The sequence below is a fragment of the Lissotriton vulgaris genome, chromosome 9 (assembly GCF_964263255.1).
Source record: "Lissotriton vulgaris chromosome 9, aLisVul1.2, whole genome shotgun sequence".
NCBI lineage: Eukaryota > Metazoa > Chordata > Amphibia > Caudata > Salamandridae > Lissotriton > Lissotriton vulgaris.
In genome coordinates, this window is record NC_141697.1 from 786301261 (window position 1) to 786325431 (window position 24171).

General features: G+C 43.0%; 1 protein-coding gene across 3 annotated transcripts in view; it reads right to left on the minus strand.

The window, feature by feature from the left end:
* The window catches only part of DPP3 (dipeptidyl peptidase 3), a 559762-nt gene that overhangs the window by 494252 nt on the left and 41339 nt on the right, over positions 1-24171 (minus strand). The window lies entirely within an intron of this gene.

The window sequence follows — 24171 nt, forward strand, 5'->3', positions numbered from 1 at the left end:
ACAAAGTTTACCTTTTTAAAGATTGATATATATATATATCCCAATCAATCTTCAAATGGGTAAACCATAGTGAACGAATACATTCAAGTATGTCAGTACATATGCATTATGTTGCAACTAGGTGATCAGAGTTGTAAGGTTAAGACCCATAGAAACTATAAGGCACTCCGATCTACACTCTGAAGTAATTAACAATTGTTGGGAGAGGGGCAGGTAACGCTTACAAAAATATTCGTTCTTGAAACTACACCTCCAGAGCTAGTAAATATTTCATAAATGATTTACTAGACGTATTGAAAAAGTAAAGTGCTGTAGGTGTCAACCAAGTGCTGTAGGGTCAACCAAATGAGTTCAATAACGCAGGTCAAAAACTCCTTGGCACTGTGTGCATGTGACAACCTGTTCGTCATTCATTATTCTGGCATAGAGAAGCATTTTCTTGTGCTGCAGAGCCATGTCACCGACAAGACATCTACAGGATTTTGGTATATTGTTCACAAACGATCTATACGTCACTGTTGAGTGATTGGATTACACCCAATGTGGTACTTCTTTTAACATGGATGGCAAAAGCCCCATGAGCAGGATATGCTGCTTTACTTTAATGAGTATTTCCCTAATCACAAGTCATTTTATGGGGGCTTTTTTCCACTCAGAGGTGCTCTTAGAGCTTCCCGCAATACAATTCTGTCAGAACCCCTTTTAAGGGCAACGGGGCACGCTTGGCTACTGGACCCAATCGCGGAGGCAGAGGCTTTTCGCTCGTGATGTCCAGGGGGCCCGACCTACTATAGATTCTGAACAACTAGTCCAAATAATAATACTATTATTTATAAAGCAAAAGCGCTTGGCTTCCTCAATGCGAGGGCAACGGCGCTAGACACAGATCTCCTCCGCACCCTGCCTATCGCTTTCAAACTCTCAAGCATTATGATCTGAAAAGTACCCCTTCTGAGCTTGAGTCTCAAAGGTATCTGTGGATGTACTAAGCAAAGGCTCTCTAGGGGTGGGAGGTACTGTAGATACAGGTAAGTGAACATGACTCATAATTTAACATGCAAACTGTATGAACAATAAATCAATGTTCAGCTTTTAGAATTAAAAGTAGTATTTTATTTCGAAGTCAAAAGTGTCTATGATGCCGCAGCACTGTTAGCAGCGAGTCCACTGGGACCCAACAGGCTCAAGTCTTACCCATTCCTGTAGCACAGAAGCATTCAGCAGTGTAGCCAGTGACCTCAGTCCGAACACCCTCAAGTCCTGACCCTGCTTGGAGAAGACCGATTGCTCGTCACCCAGCATGAAGGCTCTCACCTGAGCGAGGCAGCTGGAACGTTCCAGTATTCAGAGCAGCACCTAGCTCAAGTGCAGTGATGCCATTAAGAGTATATGGTGCTGGGAGGTTGTCATAACGAACTCAACAGCACCATAATGGCTACACTGAAGACTGACAAGTTTGATATCAAACTTCTCAGCATATTAAACCCACACTTATGCCAGTGTGGGATTTAATGTAAAATGCACTACAGAGAGCATCTTAGAGATGCCCTTTGAACCCTAACCTACAATCCACGTCCTGTCTGAGAGGCTGCCTAGGCTGACTAGGCTGCCACACAGCAGACATGTTGCTGGACCCCTGGGTGGAGAGCGACCCGCTCTCCTGGGACTGCAACAATGCACATCCTGGGCGAGGTGCCAGGTCTCCTTCCCCAGGGTGGGCAGGGGGAAGCTTCAAAGGCATACCACCTTTGTGAGCTTCTCCAGGCCACTTGCTGTGCTCAGCCACTGGCCCCCACCGGTTCGGACCCCCACTCTGGCGAGAAGACTGGCGGGAAACCCTATGTGAGGAAAGGGGGTGTGCCAGCCTGTGCCAACTCCACCCCTCAGGTGGGAGAGGCGAGGTGAATCACAACTCCGGGCTCTGGCCATCTTGAGGATGGGGAGCCCTGCCCAATCAGAGATAGGCTCCTGCCCCCCTCCCACAGGAGAGGAGCAAGATAGGGGATGTACTCACCCTAGGAAAGGGACCCATTGGTCCCTGCCCTTCCCCTACCTGTAACGCCCCTAAATTTAGTATTTAGGGGCACCCTGAACCTTCCTTCCTCAGATCCCGATTTCGGAACAAGAAAGAAGACCAAGAAGAAGAAGACCTGCCGTGCAGCTGCTAACAAGAGGACGACACCAACTGACTTGGCCCCAGCCCTACCAGCCTGTTGATCCTTGAACCTGCTCCTGCTAAATCCCGGCGTCTCCTGCTGACAGTAAACTCGAGAACCCGGCAGGACCTGCCTGCCTTGATCCTCTTAGAGACTGGGACTCCCATGAGCAGTGGTTCTGCTCAAACAGCAATACCCCTGGTGCCAGCCAGAAACTGCGAATCCAGCACCCTCTGTACCCGCCAAGCCCAGCCTGTGCCTGAGTGGACAAAGACCCCCGGCGATTCAGACCTGGAATCCAGTGCCCAAGGACCCTCCTTGACGACCCAGACAACGCCTGCAGCCTCAAAACCAGGGACCCCTCCAACTGCGACCAGCAGAGGGTACGATTTCCTGACGTCAAAAGACACCCCTACACCAGGCGCCCCCCCGGCCTCCTGTGCCCAACTCCGGGGTGCCTACCTATCCTCCAAGATCCCAACTTCCCTCCGAAGTGTTGGTCGCTCCTGAAGAATCTCCGTCCCCGAGCCTGCAGCCTTTGTTCCCTTTACAAGATCTCCATTGAATAACATTAGCGCCCGACGGCTCAAAAGCACCCTGCACCCAGCCGCCTGAGTGCCTCTGGCAGGGCACCCTTTGCCCTAATCTATTTCCCCATTTGCCCTGAGCAAGTGACCAGGAGCCCAGCTCCCACAGCCGCATGGCCTGCTAGCCAGCAGCCATCAACCGAAGGCCCCCTGCCTCTCATTGGATAACATTGGGCCTAATTACCTCTGCACACGGCTGCCCCTGTGCCGCTGAGGGTGTACCAACTGTACCTACCTGACCCTGGGAGACCAGAGTCTATGCCCAGAACCTTAACTCTACCAGTCGAGTATTTACCTAAAAGCCGATAACTCACTTTTCTTCCACAGGCTAACATTGACTGGTTTCTCTTGGAAATTCTTTTAAGTGTGGAGTTTTGGAACTTTAAAATATTCATCTAAAATCAGCCGAACCACGAATTCCGAATTACTCACCTGCTATCAGAAGAGACCTCAGTGCTGCATCTTTTAGCCCGGTATGGACCCTGCAAAGTAATTTTAACCCTACTTACCAGTAACTTGAATTTCCTTCCATAGGATATCATTGCCTGCTTTTTGCTGAAAAAGTTTCTAAGTGTCGATTTTTTAAACTTACAAATATTCTCTAAAAATCGTGCCAACGATAAAAACGTAATTACTTGCCTGTTTTAGATAGATGTCCCAGTGCTGAACCTAGGAGCCCAGCACTGGATTACCAAAGTAACGCGAACATACTTTACCTGCAAATGGAATTTTCTTCCGTAGGATAACATTGGTAATTTCACCTGAAAAAGTTTCAGTGTCAACTTTTAAAATACAATAATATTCCTTAAAAATCACTACTGTAACCAAAACGCTTTTACTTAACTGTTTATAGGACATGTCCCAGGACTGAATCTAGGATCCAGTCTTGAGGTTAGAAAAGTAATCTACGAAGTAACTAATTGCATTTAACTAGAAATTCCCAGTGAGCTCAATGTTGCATTGCGTTTGAAATTGTGTTGCCTATTTCAACAACTGTAACTGTTATAATCAAAAAGTCTATTGCCTATTTGAAAAGTATTTAACTAAAGTAATTCATCCTGAGAAAGTATATTTTGATAACTTGTTGGTTCTATAATAAAAATAATTACATCTTTTGATACAAAACAATAGGCCTAGAGTTCAATTCTTAAGTGTGTGAGACCATTTGCTGACTGAGTGTGTACAACAAATGCTTTACACTGTCCTCTGATAATGCCTTACTGCTCGACAAAGTTACCATTTTAGAGAGTAAGGTTATATCTAACTTTAGCCTCTGCCAAACCTCTTGGGACTGTGGACCCTGCACACTGTACCTTACTTTGGTCCTGTATATACAGAACCACCTCCTTACAACAGCCTCAGTCTTTTCCTCAGGCGACGGCCTGAAAATTCTTGGCAATGTTGGTACCAGCCTCTTCTGGCATATGGGGGGCGGGGTCACCGAAACTACACTTCTGTACATGGGCTACAGCCCAATCGATGCACAGCCGAGTCCTCGCACCTCGCAAAGAGAGACCTCGGTAGGGCTTCCTGTTGGACCTTGTTCCCTCCGAAGCTCTTGTCTTCCTCATAGGGCACACTGGTCTTGGCAAGCAGAAAAGCGCTGGTGCTCCAGAATAAGTGATTTTTGTTTGGTTCCCATGGTGATGTTCCCTCACCCAGCAGGGAGACTAGCAGGCCGTTACCCCCAGACCGGGTCAAAGGCAGAAGAAGACTTGCAGAGCTTTCCCTCCTCGTACAGCCTGTCTGACTGCTTGACAGATGACAACGTTTTGGGGTCTCAACCGCCTCATCTTATAGTCCATCTCAAGACACCAAAATGTGATTTGGCGTATAAGTCTTTGGAGTTTTATGGTGGGGGTTCTGTGTCTTTTGAAGCTTGTGCTTCTCTTTCTTTCTCCTTGAAAGAATATCTGTCACAGTAGGCACTACTCTGAAGCCGATTAAACCACAGCCCAATTCATGAGAGTGACCAGAGTTCACACCTGGATGTCAGCTACAGTGATAGGTGTATCAAAAGGTTAATCCCAGGATCTCATCCCTACTTTTTGGGATTCCCTGATCAGGCCCATTTCCTGCCCAGAGATTTGTCCAAGCCCCTTCTATGTAATTTATCACTGAACCAAAAGGCAACCTTTTGAAGTGTAAAGGGAGGGTACCTTCCTCCAGTGTATCTCAGGAGCTCACAGGAATGCAGCCAAAAACAAATCTGTCTGGGGAGGTTCCTCTACTCATGTTTTCATCATGCAGGCCTGGGCATCCGAAAACGGAAACCATGGTCTTCTATGTAGTGTTCCAATTTCAGACACACTTACTCAGTGTGCATTTACAGCACACTTACTGTCCAGCATTGCTTCCTTCATGCATTGTACCATTACAAGTACACCTACATGAGGTACTCGCATTCAGCCTGCACAAGCTGTTCAGCACCAAAAAAAATTCTATACTGTACCAGGGTGTGCTATTTGCAAACATGCACTCACTATGTGGGTGCTGCACAACACTTCTACCTGATGTAAGCTAAGTTGAGCACACAGCACTAGACCTTTTAAAAAGGTAAATTAACCTTTAGGCCTCACTCCAGAGGCACAGGGTAAAAAGGTCCTATTCGCTACTGCTGATAACTACACAGTATGCTGGCACCACCCGCTCATGTCGCTAAACTCCTGGTGAAAGCAGTAGCCTTCGACCACTTTGAGGGTATCAATTTGGGTGTCCCTCGTGGTCCAACAAGACCGCAATTGGAGATTTGCCTATGTCATAGCGTGCACGCATGATCAGTGTTCGCGTATGACAAAATAAATCAGCATCAGGGATACAGACAACAGTACAGTTGAGCACTCCGGGTTAGTGGGCACGTGTTTTACCATGCAGGGCACGGCTTTTCTGTCCCAACAACTCCCTTTCCACAGGCTTTTGTGCCTCATATGCCCTTGTTTACATCTACTAAAGCCACCTTGGAAGAACTTGTAATGCATTACGAAGATACTAACAAATTGCCATTCAATAGTTAGTTTATCACAAAGAATGAGTACACCAGTAGCATCCTCATACAAGTGATAAGAATGCTTTTATTTTGCACTTCATGTCCCACTTTGGCTAATTATAAGTGCTATAAGTAAGAGAATTTAAAATACCAATTTAATCTGAATTAATTTGCTGACCTTGGAAGCAAGTAAGGTGGAGGTTATCATGTAAGAATTAAAATTCATTGCCTCAAAGGAACCACACGTTATGGAGTGTGCTTCTTATTCTCTTGAGCAGCTTACCATATACCTGTGATGAGTACTACAAGTACAGTTTTGCTGGCAAGACACAGGTTGGTGCGAGTGAGCAGGTCTGGGAGGGTAAAGCAAGGACACAAAGGAGAGACGGGACAGTGGAAATTAACATACATGCCTCACGCTACAATTCAAGCTAAGCCCACCCTTCAAAAACCTGGGTATCAGCAAAGTCTTATCCTTCCTGGATTTCCAGAAATAGGTGATTGGCCAAGAATGTACACCACTGTACTTCTGTTGCATATGCTCTATTGCCCTTCTAATGTGGAGGCTTACTCTCACACAAAAATCAAAGGAGAACGCGGACAGCGAATACGCATCTGTTTGATCATTCCTTTTCCCCAAACTCCAAGAAAGATGGTTTCAGAAAGAGGTTGAAATAAGCATATCATACATATTTATTTTAATTCCCCAAAATAGTATGTGCCACCTAGCAGCAGCATGACAAGGCTTTGCACTAAGGCTTTGTGGAAAGAGCAACCCTAAATTTCATCATTGCACACAACAGACAATTTGGATTTTAGGAGCCTTCCTGATCGATATGTAGTTATAATCAAGAGGGGACGCCTGTCAATAGAAAGAGACGAAGAGGTTTAGCCTAGAGAAGAGGATAAAAGAGTGAGTCCCCTAGTAAACAGATTAGAGAGAGGATGCAGTCAGACTGAAAAGACTTCAGGTCAGTGTGAGGACCATACAAAGATCTCTGCCACACAGACAATTGAAAATAGGTTGTTAAAGAAAATTCTTGCAGTTCCCCCTCCCCTATCAAATTCTTTATATTTGATCCATTATGAAGTGGGTTTGAGCTTTTTAGAAGATTCAATTCATCTTCTCCCTCTGTTATAGTATATGGTTTGGACCCAAGAGGAGGCGATTCTAAACAGAGCCATTATTTTAGGCAGCCTCCGACTTACTTATGCTTATACATCTCTAGATTAAGCAATGTAATTTTTTTCATGTAGTGGATTGGATAGGCCAGAACTGATGATGCTCAGAAGCTCCAAAGGATCAGTATAGAAGCTCCTAAATGTATGGAGAAAATGTTTGTTTTTTAGACAGTCCGGTTAAAGACTGAAAATAAGAAACCCATGACCTTTACCAGCTAAAGTAGTCAGTGTTATATAGGTCTACAACATTATCTGGTGTAGGGAACATCGTTTAGGGAGATTTTTATTGACCCGCTTCCAATTTAACTTGATTAAAATCAAGGCATAATTCCCTAAAATTAACAAATGATTGTCCATCCATGCCAGATGTCCTTGTGACGGATTGTCACTGCAAAGCAGAATACAGGTTAACCTGCCCCGTAAATTTATGGGAGGTTGGATTATTAAACCACTTGGACTCAAAAATAACATCAGAAATTGTAGGTCCACTTTAGCAATTTTACAAGGGTTTCTGTCCAAGGAAATCTGCACAATAGTTGTTGCCTATATTAAAGCTGCCCGATCCTTACATAAGTATTAGGCAGGTTACACCAGTGCTTGATGAAATGGTATGTTGGGGATAACACACAATGTGCGGAAGGTGCAGTCTCTGTTAGGTAATTATTGAAGGTTCTATAATTTTTTTCGGGGATATAAAATCGATGTATCAGTTATCTTATGGAGCAAGTCTACTCACCCGTGAGTGTCCTAAGGTACAAAGTGAGCAGTGAGGGGTCTGGGGTTCAGTCGAAGAGTCAGGTCAAGAGATTCTTCCTGAATTGCGGCAACGATGGTGATTGCCTGAGGTGCAGAGGCAGGGAATTCCAGGTTTTCGCAGCAAGGTAGGAGAAGGATCTTCCTCCAGCTGTGGTCTGGCGGGTCCGTGGGATGATGGCAGGGTCAGGTGGGTGGAGCGGAGATGTCTGGTGGGAGAGTAGTAGAAGAGTCGGTGGTTGACGTATGCAAGTCCAGCGTTGTGGGGGCTTTGCAGCCGTGCATGAGAAACTTGAAGGTGATTCCTTTGCTGACAGGTAGTCAGTGGAGGTTTCTCAGGTGGCTGGAGATGTGGTTGTAACGTGGGATGTGAGGAGTCTGGCAGAGGCGTTCTGGCTGTTCTGCAGTTTTTTCTGGAGCTTCTGGGTGGTGCTGGCGTACAGTGTATTGCCGTAGTCGAGTCTGCTGCTGATGAGCACATGGGAGACGTTTTCCTGGACTTGTTGGGGATCTACTAGAAGATCTTCTGAAGCAGGTAGAGTGTGTGGAAGCAGGACGACGAGACAGCGTTGATTTGGCAATTCATTGAGAACGAGGAGTGCAGGATGATGCTGAGGTTTTGTGCATGGTCCGTGGGTGTGTGGAGGAGTTCTGAGCGCTGTGGGCCACCAAGAGTCATCCAAGGTAGAGCGGGAGTAGCCCCTCCAGGATAAAGTCATTCCCCCTCGATAGAGCAGCCTATCTATTCATTAGGTGCAGAGTGGGTCGGAAATGCTCTATATTATTTTTATATGGTTATCGATGAGAGTTTGTGGGAGAGATGAAGTTGCCTAAGAAATATATTCTAATCTGGGAATGTACTTTAGGTGCTTGAGATGGGCTGCATATTGTTTTTTTTTTTAGCTAATTTAGTCTTAGTGAAAACAAAGCTTATAACAAATGCTACACTTTTATATTTGTAAATAAAGTTTTATTGAATTGAATTAAATTGAAAGATTTTCTTTAATAGGTGAAGTTGGATGACACATAGTAAAAAGGCAAGGCAAATTAGACTGGTGTTGGCCAGCGACCTTTTGGATTTGTCAAAGCTTGTTCTGCTTTGTCATGGTTTTTGCAACACTTTATTGCTGGGGAAGCTAAGACCTTATCAATCTATTAAAACATTTGATAAAATCAAAATAGTTTTTTTTGTCTCAAAAAGCACACATTGCCATAGTAAGCATAGGCACTTAATTTGGATAGGAATGTGCTCTTTGTGAAAGAGCAGAATGTTGTCACACACAGCAAAGTTACCTAACTGCTTAAGTGAGCAGACATGTTGCCCAGTGCTGTATGCTGTATGCTGTATTGGATGGAAGAAAAATATCAACACCACAATGACAGACCAATAGAAGAAAGCTGACTGAACGTCCCTAGGAGTATATTATACATATCATTTTAGTAAAGTCAAAAAGGTCTTGACTAATGCAAGAACTAAACAAAAAACCAAAGAATTGATCTGCCTGGGGAGGGAGAGCTTCCTATCAAACACAAAGCCCTGATGTCTGGTTTAGATACTGAAGCCATTAGGGAACCATAATGGAGCTGCCCAAAAGCAACAGCAAGGCCCATCAGGTTGAAGAATATATAACTGACAACTTGAGTTAGGAAGGGTTACAGAACTCCTATCCCCTAACGTCCAACACACTCCAACAGCAAATACCTGAGCAACTTGCTCCATCAATGGGCACTAGTAGACATATGGTGTCAGTGCAACGAGGGGGAAAATGATTTACTTTTATTCTCACACACACAACCTACACACGTACACCTCGACTGTTTAGAAACTCACTATTTTGAGAGAACGCACTGACCACAACCCCAATTGCATCCAGATCTGCTGGGACAATGACCACCTCCTCCTCTCCCAATACCGACATGGCATCTTCGCCCGGAGGCACTGGAAGATGCGACGCCTCACGTAATCTTGAACATGTTTTCACTAGAATTCTTTGACATAAATGCCAGCACTGCTTCGTCCCACCTTGTGGAATCGGACACATTTAAAGTTACAATATGGGGCCACTGCATTAGCATGGTGACAGGCATAAGGAAGCAGTTGGATCAGGAAAGTAAGAGGGCAGAACAGGGTCTTCTCCATCTTGAGAAGCAGGCTATCTCCTTGTTGCGAATATAATAGTCTTTAAAAGTTTTTGAGAGCCATTGGAAAAATTATTACATTTCAAGTTCAGAAGCCACATTTTGCTTGGATATAGTGCCCGAGAAGCAAGCCATTTATATAAGGTAACTGACTATTGAATTCTAAATAGAATTTAATTACATGAGTTATAGAAACCAGGTAGCTAGGTTCCACATGGGTCACTGCTGCAAACACTAAACAACTGACTGGGTTACAGTAGGGCTCCCTTGGGGGTTTGCAAATTGAACTGGCATACAATACTGTTCTTACGAATGATCAATGTTCATGACAGTGATGGGGAAATGCAATAATATTGCACTCGGGGAAACACTTGTATATTCTTAGAGTGCTTTGTACAAGATTCAGTTCTGTTAGTAATAATTTTAATAGCATCATTGTTTATGTATGTATTTATTTCGATAGAATATGATGCACTTATTCAATGAAATAGTTATGGATTTGTATTTCTTTATGTTGTAACAGCCCTGAAGAAGTGCAGTGTGCGCGAAACACATGTTGGCAGCAGGCTGTATAAGCTGAATAAAGAGACTCAGCAAGAGATCAAATAAAGAAATAATATAAGCAACCATCAAAAGAATGTTCATTATTTAATATTGTAACCGTCTCAGTACTTATGTTTTTATATATATTTATTGTAAGGCTACCTGCAGTAAGAAAATAAAGCTCCACGTTCAACTTCAACAATAAGGTATACACTTTTGTTTTCAAAATTTAAACATGTGTGGCTTTTGCTAATGGTCTCAGATTGTGCTTTGATTTTAAACTGATGTAGACAGTGCTTCTGGAGCCATAGATTTTCGCGCCAGCCATTCATGTCCTAAAACCGAACTAACTATGCTTCTGTTTGAAAGCCTGAAGCCTTGCACAGCTACTCTGAAAATGAAAAAGTTTGCCAGAGCTCACTTTTGCACTGATGAAATTGAGGCCAGCTTTCAGCTACATGTGTAGTAAGCAAAGTGTTTGTAAACCAATGTTCTGCTGTTGTTGATCAGACAATGTTCAAGCTACATATCAGTTTCTCTGGGTGAGCTGAAAGCTAGAGTTTAAAGAAAGTCCATCTTCGCCCCTGAATACCTCAAATATCAAACTCAGTGAAAACAAATCACTTGTAACAGCTTCAAAAGAATGTATACAAAGTATGTGATTGTTTGGATTCAAAATAAAATGCATCATGTATGCATGCCTACAAAATGGCAGAGCACGTTTTTTTTCTGCTTTTGGAAAGCACGCAGGTAGGAAGCAACACGGACTGGGGGTGCAGAAGCATCACAGGGGTAAGCGGGTGGGGAACAATACATGCACTGTGTTCAGAAGCAAGATGGGGTGGTGGGGTGGTATCAACACAGGGTATAGAAGCAACACAGAGCACAAGATAAATCAACAGAGAGGGCGTGGGGCAAGAGGGCGAGCAACATGGAACGTGGAGGTCAGGGGAGGAATGTAAAAGGGCAGGAGAGAGGTAGGATTTGGAGCTGGGGCAAGTGCATCATGGAGGCAAGCGAGGAGAAGCACATGGACGAGAGAGAGAAACAGCTGGAAAAAATATGCACTCTCGTAGAGTGTCTAAACAAAAATATAGGACCTGAAAAAGAGAGAGCAGTAACACATCCATGCCCCAAGGGAGAGTTAAACAGAAGAGCAAGGAAAGCATACACATCCTAACCAATAAGAAGCAAGCAAATCAGAATAACAAAGAAGCCACCCAATGGTAAGCAACAGTGAGGCTCCAAGCCCACTGTAAGCTAACAATAGGTCTCGAAAGGAGTCTGGCAGGAAATAACTAAAAACAAGCATTTGCAATGCAATAGGTCACGCATTTATGCGAGTTTAAGCTATTGGCATTGTAAATGACAATGCCTTTTAGTTATATTTTAAAAACAAAAGGCATTGTTTATTGCAATGTCAATAGCTCAAACTCACGTAAATGCAAGACCTATTGCATTGCAAATGCTTGTTAAGATTAGGGAGGAGAAACGCTCCCTTTCGGCCAGCGTGGCAAATTAAACAAACCAACAAGCTCAGCCACTAAAGTGAAAGCGGACCTCGCTGCAAATAAAAAATAAATAAAAAATTTTTTAAAGTGCTTACCGACTTATGAAGGAGACCGTGTAACGCCACAAGTAAAAGATCCAGTCCTCATATTTATTTATTTATTTATTTGCAGGTTTGTACCGCGCTGGCTTCACTCCCAAAGGAGTATCTCCGCGCCTTTGGCTTCTACAGAGAATTCAGAAGAAGGGCTTTTAGAAGCTGTTATAGTCTACTGCTTAAACAAGAAGGTCTTCAGCATTTTCCTAAAAGGAAGGTGATCTACACATAACCTGAGGGATATTGGGAGACTATTCCAGAGAGAGGGTCCGGCTATTGATAGTGTTTTTGCTCCATGTCTGGCCTTCTTTGCTCTGGGTACACACAGAAGGCCTTGTTCACTTGATCTAAGTGTCCGAGAAGGTGTATAAGGTATAAATTTAGTGGTCAAGTATGCAGGACCCATTCCATTTAGGCTTTTGTGTATGGTACAGCATACCTTGAACTTGGCCCTCTGTCTGACAGATAACCAATGTAGTTTTGTCAGCAGAGGTTTAGAAGGCGTGCGGGGAGGAGCGTTCAGAACCAGGCGAGCAGCCGTGTTCTGGGCCACCTGAAGTCTATTCATAACTCCCTCATTGGCAGACAGGAGCAAGCCATTGCAATAGTCCAGACGACTCAGGACAAGCGCCTGGACCAGCGTCTTCCTAGTTGTATCAGGTAGTAATGGGAAGATTTTTCGCAGCATACCAATTACATGAAAGCAGGCTCCCACCACCTGGTTGCCATGTTGTTTGAGAGTGAGCTCCTGATCTAATCGGACTCATAGGAGGTAACAAAAGGCGACAGGGCGGTAACAAGGAGGGACTAACAAGCCTTATCAATCGGAAGCCAGCATTTACCAATGACAATGACAGCAGCCAATCAAAAATATGGGAGGAGAGTAGGTGAGGCTTCCATAGCATACTCGACTACTGCATGCCTCGCAGAGTGAGCAGCGCATGCGCGCTGCAACGCTAGGCTCGACCTACAAAAAGTAACTAAAAGAAAACAAGCATTTGCAATGCAATAGGTCTCGCCTTAGGAAAGTTGGAGCTATTGGTATGGTAAATAACAAATTTTTAATTTATGTGTTTTTTTTTTAAATAACATAATTAATAGCTTTGTCATTTACAATGCCAATAGTTATAACTTTCACAAATGTGACACCTATAGTAATGCAACATGTTTTGTATTTACGTGACTTACATGTGTTGATATTACAAATAAAAATGGCTTTTATTTCTTTTGAATAATTAATACTTAAAAGTGATTCTAATTTATAATGGCAATAGCTTAAACTTTTGTAAATAACTTTTGTGAACATTATGTTTAGTGTATTTTATTGTGACGAAAATCCAAGAACAGAAGTGAAATATTAACATCTTTTTGTGACATTTGTAATAAAGCTTGAAACATTGAGAGAACATATTTGAACCAGTGATGCTGTGGTGGTGCTGAGTGATGCAGTGGTTGCGCTGAGTGATGCAGTTGTTGCGAGTGCACTGACAGCTGGTGGTGTGTGCCTGGCTAATGATGTGGTGGTGTCCCTGAGTGCTGTGGTGGTGTCCCCGAGTGCAGTGGTGGTGTCCCCGAGTGCAGTGGTGGTGCCCCCAAGTGAAGTGGTGGTGCCCCCAAGTGAAGTGGTGGTGCACCTGAGTGGTGTCCCAGAGTGATGTGGTGGTGTCCCAGAGCGATGTGTTGGTGGTGTCCCAGAGTGATGTGTTGGTGGTGTCCCAGAGTGATGTGTTGGTGGTGTCCCAGAGGGATGTGTTGGTGGTGTCCCAGAGGGATGTGTTGGTGGTGTCCCAGAGGGATGTGTTGGTGGTGTCCCAGAGGGATGTGTTGGAGGTGTCCCAGAGTGATGTGTTGGAGGTGTCCCAGAGTGATGTGTTGGAGGTGTCCCAGAGTGATGTGTTGGAGGTGTCCCAGTGTGATGTGTTGGAGGTGTCCCAGAGTGATGTGTTGGAGGTGTCCCAGAGTGATGTGTTGGCGGTGTCCCAGAGTGATGTGTTGGCGGTGAATGTTGTGTGTGTATCCGCCACACTCATCCAGTTCAATACAAGGAGGTATGCACATCGGTAAACACCGACATGCCAAGTAAACAGACCACTAACATGCCAAGTAAACACACAATCATTCCAATATCGTACTGCAAACTGTTACGATCTGAAGGACACCGAGAAACGTAATTAATACTTGGTATTATATGGCTAAAAATACATCAACATCCGCCAATTTTAAAAGTGCCACAAATCAAAGTACAGCACTTTAACAGGGAATCCACTTAGCACGGATCATATTTACTTTTCAATGCTAGGAATTTACAGGATTTAACAGAACCCCTGGCATTTACAGGAGCCTGAGGATTTTTTTTAAATGTACAGAAACCCGACTTTCAATAGGAACAAAATATGTAAAAAGGGGGGTTTCATGTGATTCATTGTCGAGTTTTTAACATATTAGTACATACAAATAAATCCTACCAAAAAAACAAAAATGTATGCCAACAGCAGCAGCAAAATCCATGCCTACAAGCCAAGAACAAAATGAAAACCGCACTGTAGCAGCAAAGAAACGGACAGGGCACAACGCTCCGAGGAAAGCAGAGGAGATCTGAAATGTAAAGTACGGCACACACAAAGCAGTCATTTTGCTGATTACACTAGGAGTAATCATGCTGTACGTAGGGTTAACTTTAGAGAACTGTAATGCAGTAAGTGATTGCAGAAATCATTGGCGTCGCACAAACAATTGGCAGACGGTAACTAGGCTGAGCGAGACTCCTCTTTCACGCATACTCCAGAAAGGCATTATTTTATGTACCTATGTCCATGTAAAAAGGAGCCTTTGGTTACGTCTTATGTACTTGCAAACAGTATCCTCACCCTCTAAAGCACTCGCATGCATCAGGAGGTGCAGGGGTTATGTGTGAATGCTGATCTGTGGAAGGGTACCAAAAGGTCTGTTCAATTTGCGGAAATGGATGTCTGCAGGTATGAATGACTGCAGGTGAGGCAGTATGGATGTCTGCAGGTACGGCTGCAGGTGTGGATGTCTGCATGCTTGCTCCACGTGTACCTGTATTCGGAGTGCCTGTGTGTGTAAGCCAAACATACTGGCTTTAACAATCATTCTTTTCACTGAAAGCCTCTCAGTTTGAAGGCGTTTTACGCATATACCATACAAATATGTTTGTGGAATTCGAAAAGTATGAAAGGAAAGATTTATTTTTCAACATTAAGATAGGTTTCAGCATTCTTGCAAATTCATGTTTACATCACCGTCTACTCTAATCAGAATATTTCAAAGGTGGCATTCAAAACGTATTAAAATAAACAAGTTGCCTCTACTTGATTCTTACTTAATATGCAGCACTCCAGGCTGACCCTCGTGTGCCTTTAATTCACCACCGCAGCCCAGGGAGTTTCTTCAAGTTCCCGCCGGGCCGCCGCGCTGCCTGCGGCGACCCGGAAGCGGTTGGGCAGCCGGCCAATCGCAGCGCGGCCCCAACCGGAAGTCCCGCCCCCATCGCGGCGCGAGAGAGAAGCCACTGTCCGAGGAGCCCCGAGGGCTCCTGATCGAGTCCCGGTCCCGAGATGGGGGACCGGGTGAAGAGCGGCCGGGCGCATGGGGAAGGCGGGGCTCTCATGTGGTGAGAGCCCCGCAAAGCGCTACCGCCGCCCGAGAGGCAGAACCACCGCCGAGCACCGCCAGAACAGGTGAGTGTGTTGAGGGAGAGGAGGGGTGAGTGGGGGTGGGGTGCGTGCGTGTGTCTGTCTGCTCGTGCGTCTGTTTAAGGGGGGGGTGCGTGTGTGTGTGTGTATGCAGTGTGTGTATGTGCGCATGCGTGCGTGAGCCTTTCTTTAAGGGGGGTGCGTGTGTGTATGCAGTGTGTGTATGTGCGCATGCGTGCGGGAGCCTTTCTGTGCATGGGAATATCAGGCACGGCGACGCGACGTGCGCGCTCACGAGCTACAATCTCCAGGAGGACAAGCTCGTCACAGTCTACAGTCTGCAGTCCACATTCCCCGGAAAGCGGCGACATTAGTTGTCTCCCTAGACAGCAAAGCTTCGCTTTGCTTTCGTCTAGGCGAGACCTAATGACAAAGATTGTAGACAGCATGGTCTTTCCTGCAATTTTTAAAGACAACTTCCAACAATAATTCTCTATCGCAGGGATGCCCAATGTATGGCCCTGGGTCACTTGAGGCCCCCCTGACCTTTACAAGTGTCCCCCCTGGTAAAGAGCAGCAATGGACTGCTGTTTTTTTAACTGAGCACTAACATTCAAAGAAGATGTTCAGCAAATGTACAAACATTTTGTTTAGAAGTTAACTGAAAAAAGGAAACTATGCAACATAAGTTGTCCTGCAACATTTATCTTTAGGATCTTGTTCATGTGTAAAGACATCGGGCAAGTACACATGTAAAAATATGATAAAGTTTATTAAAAATTGAACACCGTGTTTTTCTCGGGGAAGTGTTTTAAACTTAAATGTCATTAGGGAACCAAGAGGTAAATCATTTATTATGAGCAACCTCCTATGTGGCCTAGGTTGTTGTTATACATGGAATAACATTATAGTCTAATACGTCATACACAAGAGTTTTTTTTGTACAGAACACACTCTGTACTCATGTATTTCAGTGGTTCTATCATGTGTGATGATGAAGAAAAAGGAGTCAAGGATTTTTTTTTTAATGCATAGGATTACAGAAATTAATCAAGCAGGAAGGACGGTATCGATGCCAGGTTTTCTAGTTCATAGTGAAATCAAGCCACTAGATGGGAATCTCTTTCTCTCGTTTTAAAACAAAAGGAAATGCACACGAGGTTGGAGTATTTGTGACAAAACGAAACCACATGAATTCTTGGCTCGCTTAGGGATCGAGGATCCAAGAAAACTGCGAGGAGACCCAGAGCCAGACATCTGGTTTGTGCTTGGAGTCGCTTGACAACTTCTATCCCATTGTGGCAAATAAGGGGACAAAGGCATAGAACGGACATGATGTAACCATGATCAAACAATGGGTGTGTCTTTTGCAAACAATTTGGTGAAGCAAGAGTACCCACACCACTTCGCACGACTCCTTGTTTCAAGGTCTGTAACATTCTCACTACGCCACAATTTAGTGAGTGGACTGTGACACTTGGTATCTCAACATGGGTCAAATCAAATGATTATTGGGTTTACAATTCCTTTTTCTTACCACATACTTACTGCCAATGTTTAGTTTGATTTTATTTTTTCCTCCTAGAGATGCAGATTTATATAAAACGAACTATCCTCCCCATTTAAGGCGATTAAAACTGTATCTCAAACATTGGGCTCTGTGGTACCTTACTTGGATTGGTTACATCAATGCAGTCAAAACGACTGTGCTTCCACGCATCTTATATGTCTTCTCTGGACTACTGATTGAAGTAGGCAGTCAGCTTTACTCTATGGCCCATTCATTGATCACAAAATTCATTTGGCAGGGTCGCAGGGCCAGACTCTGCCACAAACGTCTGGCGCTCCCGAAGGAGACCGGTGGCCTGGCACTGCCGGTCTTCATCTCCCCCTATAGAGCAGCCCAACTCTGAGTTCTATCCAAATGGCCCCTTAAAGAATCAGACAAGAAATGGCTGAATATAGACAGGGCGATAGTGGGTAGAACGATTTGCGATGCCCTGTGGAAACCTAGAGCGGATTGTCCACACAATGCCTATCTAAGCACTCTCACCACGTTAAAAGTGGGGGATGCTGTAACTAAATCACATGCGTTAACGACCTTACCATCTCCATACACACCTTTCCACTATAATGAGGCCTTTCAACCAGCATTCTTCAAGGTCAATTTGACGCTTGCCGGGAAGGGGGATGTCGGTTTCAGATTTATCTCATAGATGGGACATCTTGACATTCGAGAACTGCTGCCGTGACTTAAATTTGCTTAAGTTCAAAATGTATCACTATACCCAATTAAGAAACTGAGTAATACAACCACCATTAAGATTAGATGCCACTAGAGATTTATTCCCTATAGAACACTTTGTGCAGACTGCTGGGGCATCCCAGGATGTATTTCCTTCCTCTTTGTGCTACTGTTGTCCACCACTTGCACTCCTACTCCCCGCCACATGTTTTTTGGAAGCAGACACTAGGGATCAGAATCGAAATCAAGCACTGGTGCACACTCTACCATGATATTTCTAGATTTAATCACTCTGTTGGTTTAGGCAAGGCACACTACAAAACCTTATAGGACTGCTACCTACATCCTTAGAAACTTCTGAAAATCTTCCCCAATACATCAGACCAGTGCTGTAGGGGGTGTGGACTGTTGGGAGACTTTCGGCATACCTGGTGAGACTGTCCAACCATATGGCCATATTGGACCAAACTCTTATCCCATATAAAAGAGATATTGGTTTACCTGATCCCAAGTAATCCAGAAATTGTGCTCTTGGGCCTCCGGGACCCTCCCTCAAGCGGCAAACTCTGGGTGACTGTTGGCTTTGCTTAGGAGCAGCCAAGATGGCCCTAGCCGCAGCATGGAACAAACCTGAGACTCCCTCCAAGTCTCAATGACACAGCCGACTTTGGCAGGCTCTTACAATGGAACGTATGACTGACATCTTGGCCGATACTCTGAAAAGGTTTTGATTATATATGGGGACTCCTGGTGCAATTCCTTTCATGAGGACTCCAGCTCTTCTCCTGCCACACCCACATAAGAGCACTTCATCTCTTTCAGGCATAGTAAGACCCACTCCTACCTAAACTTTGGTATATATCTGAACGTGTCAAATGATAATATCACCCACACATGTGACAGTACCCACTTTCTGACCTGTTTTTATTCATTATTTCCTCCATGCTTGTTACATTGGTTTACATTTCTGTATTCTTTGGTCTCCTTAAACATGTTGTCTAAGCTCAGATGTAATTTATCTGAATGAAAAGAGCCCTTCTATTATACAAGAATGCATCACTTGATGAGTGTAGTTAGTTTTTTACAGTGCTTGTATAATTTGGACTATATGAGCCAATTACTTTTGATACTCTGAAACTGGAATTAGCTTCCGATTTGATGTTAGCTTGACGTACTGTTGACAATGTCATGGCAAATCAAAATTACTTTATTTCGGATTTCCAAGCCATAAACGTTTGTACCACAAAAAAATAAGCATACAATGAAAAGACCGAAAAAAATTCAATTCAATAATAACATATGATAAATAGTTAAAAACAATTGGCTTAAATATTTGGAAAATCACACCATCCCAAACAAATCTAACCCCCCTCCCCCCAAAGGATCATACAATAAACACAAAGCACCCCCAACCATATCTAGCCCACCACACTCAATCGTTATCAAAAATAAAGTAAAAAAAGCAAAATATTTATTTTAAGAAGCAGCTGCTCTCGAGTGTAGGGAGGAGGCCTTGCACCAAACCCAGCCGCATAGCACATAAATATTTAGTCAATGCACAAGCATATAATGGTTGACAGTCAGTTTTTTAATATGCGCAGTGCTGCAACATGACTACGTGTTGTACTACTAGCTGCCTAAAAAATGTGACAGCCAGGTATGTTGCGCGCGGGCATAAGCAGGAAATACAAAGAGGACATGAGAGACAGTTTCCTTAGAATCCTTACACGTGGGGCAAACCATACATTCAGATGCTACCCATTTAAAAGTAAATAATTTTAGTGGGAGAATACCCACTCTAAACTGGAAATACTGCTTTCTATCCAATAGTGCAGTCAATGTCCTACTACGATTTGATTTGAAAACGAGGAAACCGTCAATCAAGGTGGCACTGGCTACATTACCGGATTCATCGGCCAAAGTTCTTGCCCTATAGTGTTTTTTTCAGGGTTTCCTTGGAAGGGATAAACTTACCCGTGGATTCTCCCATAATTCTCCCAAGCCAATAGAAGTTAATGATTGCTTGATGTTACTAAGCCAACTGATTTTGTGAAAATGATCTGAGACCATAACATCCTGGAGGCCAGAAGTGAGTTCGCTCAGGTGCAGACCTTAAGCGCCTCTAGAATAGTAATGGGCACAATCTAAATTTGCCCACAACCCTTTTCACACCTATATCTAAGGACAAAGGAAACTAAGGACAAAGGAAATGTGGGAGTGCTTTGAGGGAGTTGGGCAATAGATCTCAAATGCATTGTCAGACCGAAATTACATCAAAATTAGTGAAACCCCATAATTTTGCCCCATAAAGGGCAGAACTCGGTGCCTTTGCTTCATAAATATTGAGAGCAGGTGCATCAGCATATTACAAGAAGTTCGATGTTCCTTTAAAATAGCCCCTACAACCTGTTTGTGCTGAATCACTCACTTAACAGCATGGCGCTTCCAAGATATAGTGTGTTGCCCATGACCAAGGAACAAAAATACCATGGTTAGTTTATATTTTAAAAAAAACTTTTAAATTAATGTACTATAAATACTGATCTTAAAAATCCCTCTCAAATACTTGACTACTGAAATAAAGAATTGAAAAATAAACTAATGGAATCACGGAACTGGCTCTGGGATGTAAATGCAATCCAGAAACCAACGACCAAGGTTTGCTGGATATCTGCCCAAGGAATACCTTGTTATTTACTGCAGATTATAAACACAAAACACAGAGTTTCTCTCACAAGATTGAGAGTCCATTTTTAGTCCATTTTTTCATAGTTTTCCCAACGATGGGCAAATGGAATCACAATCTTCCAAAGTGCCCATGAGACGGGAGATCAGATCAAACAACATTGCTTTTTATATTATTCTGTGGTTTCTATAGAGATGTTAGGAAGAGTCTCCTACCACCGCTATTTTTAAAGGAGAGATTTTTTATGTATAATATAGCCTTTGAATAAGTTTGTAGCCTGGCAAATATTAGGGTCTGTAATGCAGTGGTGATCTTTATTCAGAAGTCAATTAAAATACGACCTAGTAATTGTGGCACTTCGATACTCTATCTAAATAAAAAAGGACCTAATATCTAAGATAAAATATGCTCAATGTATATTTAAAAATCATAATTATTACTTCCCAAAAGTACTAAGTGCTAAATAGTGCAGGATTATCCAATTCAAAAGCTAGGCAATGGTTTTAATAACTTCATAGTACATCATGGAATAAGGATAAAATACATTCCCTCTAAAAAATCCTATTTTGACTGAGAAAGCGAGAAAGATAAGAATGCCAAATACATGGATTATAGTATTTTACGGAACCTATTGGACAAAATATTGGCTCATTTATCTGGATTTGCATAATTGTGTTCATATACAAGGGCCTCAAGATGAGAATTATAATACATTCTACTGATATTTCTTTGCTGAATAATGAAGTTAGATTTCTGATCATGCTATGAATTTGGATCTTTTTGCACAAAGCACTTTAATGTATATGGCCAACAGGGTCTGTTGTTTGGGGGTCTCCTTTTTAGCCTTGTGTGTTTCTTTTTCTGTATTCTATGCGTTTTATTGCACATTTTGAAATATGAAAATATGTATACATTTTTAGGTTGCTTTTATGGTTATGTTGTATTTAACCGAATTAAGCTTGTTTGAATTTATAGTAGTGGATAGCGGGATTCCCAAATAAAAAAAATAAAAAAGAGTCTACGCTCTCAAGAGGAGCCCTCTCAGAAACTAACCTTCCTTTGAAAGATTTATGTGGATTAAAAAACATTACCTTGGTCTTTGCAGTACTGAACTTGAGACCCGTAGACTGGCAAAACACGCTAAAAAGGGTCAGTTGTTTTTGAAGTTCACTTGGAGTCTTCAAAATCAGCGTAGAGTCATCCGCAAAGAGCAAAAAAAAGGGGCTCCTCACTCCTACTAAATTGGGAGCATCAGTGTTGGATAATTAAGCAGTGAACAATATCATTTAAGTACAGGGAAGGGGGCCATAAAGCACCCTTGACGAACACCTCTCCACACGGGGATCCTCTCAGTAAGGTGTTCCTGGGAGCCTCAGCGAATTTGTGCATATTTCTTTTAATGGAGACGAACTACAATAGACAAGAGGTCAGTGGGCATTCCCATTGTGTTAAGAACTTGCCAATATTTCAAGTGAGGAACCTAAGTCAAATGCAGATTTCAAATTGACAAAGGCAATATAGAGGTTGCCCTTGTCGATCACAACTTCCTTCCAATAAATCAACCAACAAAAACAGAAGACTTGGTCAATTGTTGAAACACTTTTCTAAAACCCTGCTTGAAATGGGCTCAAAATACTATTTGCATCTATCCAGTCCTGGATTTTTGCTATTACAGACCGAATAAAAATCTTCTGAAAATGATCAATTAGGCCTATAATTACCTGGATGGGACCTATCACCCTTTTTAAATATATGTAACACTTCAGTACCTCTCCAAGCGTCAGGATAGGAGCACCCTGAGCAAGGGTGTTGGCAAGAATAAGTACATATTTAGACCAAGCTTTCACATCATAAAGAACAAGCACTGGAAATGCAATAGATCTTGCATTTGCTTGAGTTAGGGCTATTGGTGTTGTAAATGAGAATGCATTTGCCCTATGTGTTATCAAGTGTATGGTTGCGGTGTCTAGTGCAATTATGTGGATTGGAATTGTTAGTTGTGGAATTGTGGGGTGTGTAGTTTGTGTAGTGGAATTATGTGGTATGGTGTGCAGTGGAATTATTTGGATAGTAATTATGTGGTATTTATTCTATTGGAATTATATGAAATGGTAATGTGTGTTATGGATTGGAATTATGAGGAATGGTACTTTGTGTTTTGGAGTGGTATGTAGTGGAGTTCATGTGGTGAGCTGTTGAATTATTTGGCATGATGGGGGGTTTTGTGACATGATGGGGAATTCTGTGTTGAGGATTGAATACATGTGGCGTGTTGTGTAATTATACATAATAGATATAGTACACAATTACTACAAATATTGTGATGGTGAAAGCCGCAAAATTAAAATTCGGCCTTGGAAATTCTGCAAATTAATTTTTTGAATGTATCACAGACGAGGGAGGGTAGAATGGCGCGATGGAGCAACAGAGTATGGAGGAGGAAAGAGAAGCACAGTAGTGGGACAACTTGAAAATATATGAACTCTCATGGAGTGCTTAAGACCAGAAAAAAAGCTGTGCTATAAACTAAAGCAATGGAATGATAAGTTAATTAGGAATGCTCCAGGGGAGGAAGAGACAGAAAATGGAGAATGCAAACTATGGAATAATAAGTATGAAAATGAGAGTAACTGTAAATCCAACCAATGGTAAGCAGTGGGTGGCTGCAAGCCCCTTTAAGCTCTTGGCAAAGCCATACTATGACAATCAGACAGCTGTATGAGTATTTATGTATAAGTAATAATCTTTAAAAGTGGAAATCCACATTCTAGGAATAAAAGGTTTTTAGACTGGTAAAAACTTTGAGTGTAAGTTGAAGTTAAAAACACAAATGGCTTTGTGATTATGTTCCCGAGTGCATATCTGTCACACCTCATTTCAATTTCTGGCAGTTAAGCAACCTCATATATCCAAGAGGGAGGAAAAATGGCTGGAGCCTGGGCAAAATGCTCTCAACACTAAAACTGCCAAGTGTGATTGAAGTCAAATGTATTACGAATAAAAAAGTATGCCCCTTGAGTGGGATTTGCTCTCTGCCAATAAAAATACTGTGTGGTGAACGTGTACACAAAGTAGAGTGTTTTGTTCTCAGTGGGCAGTAAAGATAACTAATTGCCCATTTTCCAGCTGTTTCTGCATTGTACATTACATGGTAGGAGCGTCTCGCAGAGGTTCTTCTGCTGGGGGAAGGTGGCCTCGTGGTATCATACCACATGAAAGGTGGTTAAATGGGGTCCCCAGATACCACCCTATGTTAGATGCTCTTGAGCATACACCTCCTACACTGCCACCAGCAAAGAGATGGTCTAAATGTGGATGAGGTGCACCCGCTCAATGCCAGTCCACTGTCACCGCACCCGCTTAATTCCAGTCCACTGGCACGCGCAGGCAGAATTAGGATTGTGTTTTTTTTTTAGGCCAAATCTTGCCTACATCGTGATTACTGGGATAATGTGTAAATCGTAAGGTTAATTTTCCATATGCTTGATGGTAGGAGACTTGAAATGAGCAGCAGCGGTCTCCTGGGAAGTAGGCTAGCAATGTTTTCTGTGTGACTTTAGAAACTGATTGGACAAAACATTGGGCTGTTATTTCGCCTTCTGTACATGGGTGCAAATTTGGCACTGGATTTT